The sequence below is a fragment of the Mustela nigripes genome, chromosome 10 (assembly GCF_022355385.1).
Source record: "Mustela nigripes isolate SB6536 chromosome 10, MUSNIG.SB6536, whole genome shotgun sequence".
Taxonomy (NCBI): Eukaryota; Metazoa; Chordata; class Mammalia; order Carnivora; family Mustelidae; genus Mustela; species Mustela nigripes.
Window position 1 is genome coordinate 65574541 of NC_081566.1, and position 6647 is coordinate 65581187.

Here is a 6647-nt window from a genome sequence, read left to right on the forward strand (position 1 = left end):
GTGCTCCTGGGTGGCAGGATAAGGGCCTGGTGGCGCTGGGGCTGCAGGGAGGCAGGGTCCGGCTCAGCCCCTCCCAGTGCCGGCCTGCGAGCTGGTGAGGGCGGGGGGCACGGAAAAGGCAGAGAGGCCCGAGCGGGTTACTTGTGGCCACAGAGGGGCCCCGGGCAGCTGAGGGCAACAGGCAGATGAGGGGAAGACAAAGATATGAAGGCGGAAAGACCTCAGCCAGGGAGCCCACAGGAACGTGGGCTCTCCTCTCTCGGGCTCAAACCCGCGGGCTCCCCAGTGCCCACAGTGCCAACGTGAAGTCCCCGTGGAGTCCCGGCGGGTTCCGGAAGGCTGGACTCCAGACCTCCCGGACCCAGCGTTTCCTCGAGTTTCAGTTTCCACCTGCAGTGGGCCTTCCTCTCATTTCCACCAGATAGAGTGTCTCTCTCTGTTTTTTAAGATTTTATTTATTTATTTGAGAGAGAGCACAAGGCGTGGGAGAGAAGCAGAGGGAGAGGGAGAAGCAGGCTCCCCGCTGAGCAGGGAACCCGATGCGGGGCTCGATCCCAGAACCCCGAGGTCACGACCCGAGTTGAAGGCAGAGGCTTACTGACTGAGCCCCCAGGTGCCCCCAGAACAACTTCTTGAGTAATCTCTATGCCCAACGCGGCGCCTGAACTCACAACCCGAGATCCACACGCTCCACGGGCTGAGTCGGCCGGGCGCCCCCGACAGAATTCTTGTCCTTCTCTGCCTGCCCCCAAAGAACCCCTTCCTTCAGAAAGTCCCGGGTCCTCCCACAGTGCTGAGTCGCCACAGCATCTTCTGGGAGCCAGGAGCCCTGGACCCCACCAGCAGCTGGATGACTTCGGCCCAGCCTCTCTCCGCACTGGCTCCCGGGTGCTTTGCTTCAAGTGGGAAGGTGACCTCTGCCCCGCAGCCAGGAGCGGCAGGTCCCTGCGAATGTGCTCGCCCCGAGGGATTCCCCTCCCGCGCCTGCCGACGCTGGCAGAGTGCCCGCTGTGTGATCGGGCACCGCGCTGGGCGCTGGAGTCATCGCCTGAATGAGACAGACCCCAACACCTGTCCTTGGCGCATGCGTCCCGGGATGGAGGACAGAAGATGAACAAACATGCGAATGCAGTATGACCGCCACCGTAGTGGGGACGAATAAAGGGGGGAGGCTGGGAAGTGTTAGGGCTCAGGAAGGAAACTTCTTCGGGGAAAGCTGTCCTTGACGGTGACGTTTGAACAGGGACTGGAGAGAGTGAAGGAACGAGCCCCAGAATATTCGATGGGAAAAGTGTTCCAGGCGAGAGGGGGGCCCCTGAAGTCGGGGAAGAACTTGGCAGCCACGGCTGGCGTGGAGGGGCCGGGAGTGAGGGGCCACGTGCCCGGGTGGTCAGGCCACTGTGCGCGCCATTTGTGCAGGCCACTTCGCTCTTCCACAGACGGCTTTAGGGAGGTTCTGGAGAGTTTTGAGCAGAGTGTGACCAAGCTGTTAAAGGCTCCCGGTGCTGGGGGCTCCTGGGTGGCTCAGTCACTAGGCGTCTGCTTTGGGCTCGGGCCCTGATCTCGGGGTCCTGGGATCCAGCCCTGCATCGGGCCCTCTGCCTAGCTCTCACTGTCTGTCAAATAAATAAATAAATATCTTCAAAAAAGAATAAAAAGGCTCACTGTGCTGCTGTGTGGGGAACCAACCTCGGGAGCAAGGGCAGGAGGCCAACTAGGAAACTGACGTGTCATCGTGTAATCCGCACAGGAGGTGGCTGGGGTGGGACAGGCTGGCTTCCTCACTTCCTCATCTGTACTGAAGAGCTGCCACGATCTTCTGGGAAACTGAATGTGGGGTTTGAGAGGACAAAAGGAGTTAAGGGTAGACTCAAGGCTTCCGCCCGAGCCGCCGGACAGAAGGATGGTCACCCGCTAACGTGAGGAGGACGACGGGCAGAGCAGAACGGGGCGCATCGGTGCAGACATGCTAAACTCCAGAAGCATCGGGTCTGGGGTTCAGGGAAAGGAACGAGCTGAAGGTGCACACCTGGGAGTCGGCAACGTGTGGCTGGTGCTTAAGGCCATGAGCCTGGAGGAAGCCTGTCCTGGCCGCGGTGGAGACAGAGAGGAGTGGGGACGTCAGAGGAGGGAGAGAAGAGGAAGACCCAGCAGTGGGGACTGACAGGGAGCAGAGCATCGTCCTCTGTGACAAGCAAGGCCAAGGGCAGCGAGGACTGAGTACAGACCACTGGGTCGGCCTTGAGCAGGGCACACGGACCTCAGCAAGAGCCGTCTCTTCGGAATGGAGAAGGACACAGGTCAGCAGCTGAGCAGGAAGAGAGGAACTTGAAGAGACAGGAGAAGGTGTGACATAGTCCTCTGGAAAAGAGTGGTCAGAGCTAGGGACCGCAGCAGGGGGTGGTGATGGGGCGGTGGTCCCAGGCGTGTGTGCTCATGAATTTATTTATTTATTTTTAAAGATTTTGTTTATTTATTTGACAGACAGAAATCACAAACAGGCAGAGAGGCAGGCAGAGAGAGAAGGGGAAACAGGTTCTCCGAGGAGAGCAGAAAGCCCGATGCGGGGCTCGATCCCAGGACCCTGAGATCATGACCTGAGCCGAAGGCAGAGGCTTAATCCACTGAGCCACCCAGCACCCTCTGCTCATGAATTTAAAGTCAGGCTAGTGGGGCACCTGGGTGAATCACTCAGTTAAGCATCTGACTTCCTTTTTTAAAAAATTTTATTAACGTATAATGTATCATTAGCCCCAGGGGTACAGGTCTTTGAATCGCCAGGTTTACACACTTCACAGCACTCACCATAGCACATACCCTCCCCAAGGTCCATAACCCAACCATGCTCCTCTCCATATTCCCCCTCCCCCAGTAATTCTCAGTTTGTTTTGCGGCACTAAGAGTGTCTTACGGTTTGTCTCCCTCCCGATCCCATCTTATTTCATTTTTTCCTTCCTGACCCCTCAAACCCCCCACTCTGCCTCTCAACTTCCTCATATCGGGGAGATCATATGATAATTGTATTTCTCTGATGGACTTATTTCGCTCAGCATAAAATCCTCTAGTTCCATCCACATCACTGCAAATGGCAAGATTTCGTTTCTTTTGGTGGCTGCATAGTATTCCATTGTGTGTATATACCACATCTTCTTGATCCGTTCATCTGTTGATGGACATCTAGGTTCATTCCATAGTTTGGTTATTATGGACATTGCTGCTGTTAACATTCGGGTACACGTGCCCCTTCGGATCACTATGTTTGTATCTTTAAGGCACCTGACTTTTGCTCAGATCCTGATCTCAGGGTTTGGGATCCAGCCCCTGGGATCGCCACACTCAGCGGGGAGTCAGCTTGTCCCTCTGCCCCCCCCACCCTGCTCCTGTGCGCACTCACTCTCTCTCTCTCTTTCAAATAAATAAATAAATCTTTGGGGTGCCTGGGTGGCTCAGTGGGTTAAGCCTCTGCCTTTGGCTCAGGTCATGATCTCAGGGTTCTGATATTGAGCCCCACATCGGGCTCTCTGCTTAGTGGGGAGCTTGCTTCCTCCTCTCTCTCTGCCTGCCTCTCTGCCTGCTTGTGACCTCTGTCTGTCAAATAAATAAATAAAATGTAATAAATAAGTCTTTAAAAAATAAATGAGGGGTGCCTCGGTGGCTCAGTGGATTCAGTGACTGCCTTCCGCTCAGATCATGATCCCAGAGTTCCAAGATCAAGTCCCACATCAGACTCCCAGCTCCACAGGGAGTCTGCTTCTCCCTCTGACCTTCTCCCCTCTCATGCTCTTACTCTCTCTAATAAATAAAATCTTAAAAAAAAAAAAAAAAAGTCAGACTAATCAGCAGGGGACTCACAGAAACTCCATCATAAGAAATTACCTGAAACACTCCAAGAAAAGGCATTCTCTGCCGCATTATTTATAACCACAGACATGAGAACAAGCCTAAATATCCAGAGACGATCGGTGAAATGAGGTGTTATATATACACTTACCCATTTTTAAAGTACTTTTATATAATAAATATCCTTTATCAAATATTTGCAAAGCATATAGCTTCATAGCTAAAGAGAGAGCGCTTTCTCCCCTAATCTTAAGAACCAATATGAAAATGATAATTTTCCCAATAAAAACAGCAAAATATGGAAACACGACTCATTCCAGAAGAATTGCAAAAGCCATTATACGTGAATGAGAAAACACTCAACTTCTTTTCAAGGAGACGCAATTCCGAAGAACAATGAAGTGTAATTGTTTCCCTCTCCAGTTGGTAAAGATTAAAACGGGTAGATATTTCGGCGTGGGGAGGAGCTTGGGGAACAGTGAGCTCGGGGCAGGTGGGAACGGGAAGGGTCGGGCTTCTCTGGAGGATGCTCGGCCACGTACCAACAGCCCTGCCCGCGCCCCGCGCCCCCGCCCCCGCCCCCGGGCCTCTGCTAGTCCCGACCCGACATTTATCCGACATTTATCCCGTGGAAGCGCCCAGCGACGTCAGCAAGGAGGTCGGCCCGCGCGGGGCGGGCAAGCAAACGTGCTGGAACCCCCGAGCCCTGGGGACGTGCGGCGGCGGGAGTGCGGTCGGGCCGGGCCGGGCCGGGTCGGGCCGGGTCGGCGGTGCCGCCTGGGCGGCCCGCGGAGGGATCCGTGTTGCCCCGGGTCGTGCTGACGACTGAGCAGCGGCACGGGAGAGCCTGACCGCGGCCGCGCGTGTCCGCGGACATCTAGAAGGAAACCCGCCGGTGCCTGCCCTGGGGGGTGGAAAACGGATGACTTTTCCCTCTTTGTATTTACCCGCGTTCTCCGTGTTAACGGGGCGTTACAACTGGACACAAAACATTTTCTTAAAATGAACAGTCTCCGGCCGGCCAGCGGGACGCGCGGGCAGGGGGCGCGCGGGCAGGGGGCGCGCGGGCAGGGGGCGCGGCGGACGCACCTGCTGCCCCAGCCCCGCGCAGCCGCCTTGGCCCGCGGAGGTCCCGGCCCGGGCGGCGCTCTGGCGCCCTCGGGTGCCCGGCCCGGGAAGTGCAAGGACGGGCTCCGGCGCCTCCGGCCAAGGGCGGGAAGGGGGTTCCCGCCTCAGGCAGGGGCCGCTTCCTCCAGCGCACAGCCCTGGCCGTGAGCATCCCTCTCCCGGGGGCCCCGGGCCGCAGGCCGCGGGACAGCAGGGTTCCCAGCAGGACTTGCGAGGGCTTGTCCCCTCACCCACGCTGCTTTTCCCGGTCGGGGTCGCCATCACCCCAGACTGCTCCCTGCCGCGGGACTCCCCTACCCCAGGGAGCAGACACCGGAGCAGGCTCCTCCTTGCTCGGAGGGGACCGTGCACTCACAGGAGCGGGGGTGGAGGTGGGGGCTGACGCCCGCGCCCTGGGGTCCTGGCCACCTATCCGCAGTGCGGCCGTGGGCAGCTCAGAGACCCTGTTCCCAGCGGCAGAGGCCACAGTCCCGCTCAGACCAGGAGAGGCCACTGAAATAGGGCAGGGATGCTTTGGAATCTTTGATGGGCGGGAGAGAGGATGCTCACCAGAGTTCACGCCCCATGGGCCCCCCACTCCTTCCTGGGGCTCCCACTCTGCCTGAGACACCCCTTTGTCCCCGGGTATGGCTTCCACTGGAGTGGAGTCTCCCTGACGACTGTACTGTCCCCAGCTGAGCACAAAGTGGGGAGGAAGGCCAGGCCCTCCAGTGGGCTCTGCCTCTCTGGGGGACTTCCACAGGGGCACAGCCCTGCAAGGGGAGGGCACAGCTTACCCGGAAGCCCCACGCACCAGCCACCAGACGACCCAGGTGTGTGTCTGACAAGCTCCGGGGCCTCCGCTGGTCTCCCCCAGAGCAGGGGTGCGGCTGGGCAGCAGTGAGCACGAGGATGTGGGAGACCATGTGAGGTGTGTGTGTGTGTCTGGACACTCGGTGGCGCCCATCGACAAAGACAGACAGCACAACAGCGGGGGATAGAAACAACTAGTGTATTGACTGGCGGAGGAGAGAAGGGGTGCAGATGGGAAACGGGGGGGGGGGGGCAAGGGGCTCTTTAGTGTTTGCCAAAACCACTGACGCACACCCTCCACCCCTCTCACCTTCCTCCTCTGGGATGGGGCCACAGCTGGCTCCCACCCTCTCTACTCCCCTCCCTCTCCCTCCTCCCCTGCACCCACGTGACCTTGACCTCCGGAGCCCACGCTTCCAGCTTCCAGATGAGGCAGGCTCAAAGAACCTTTCTTCCCCCTTCTCCCACCTCATTCCCATCTCTTGTCTAAATAAAATACAGCAAAAGCAAGTGTAGCTGGTACTGGGCAGCCAAGTCACCCCGGGGCTGGGGCAGGGGTGGGGCAGGGGCGGGGCAGACTGCGGAGCCTCAGCCGGGTAGAGTGGAAGGGTGGAGTGGCCCGGGGCCTGGCTCAGCCCTCCTCCCTCAGAGGCCGGCAGAGAAGACTCCACACCTGCTCTCAGGCACCATGTTCACGGGGTCCCCGGGGTGCGCGCAGCAGGCAGAGCGGAGCAGCAGAAAGTGGGCTCCGTACAAGCATCCCTTTCCCTTGGCTTCTGGAAGAAGCCCTCTTTGGTTTTAAGGCAGATAAAGAGTTTCCGGGAGGCAGGGAAAAGCAAGGGGAGATTGACATAGATGATTCTTTTTTTTTTTTTTTTTTTTTTTTT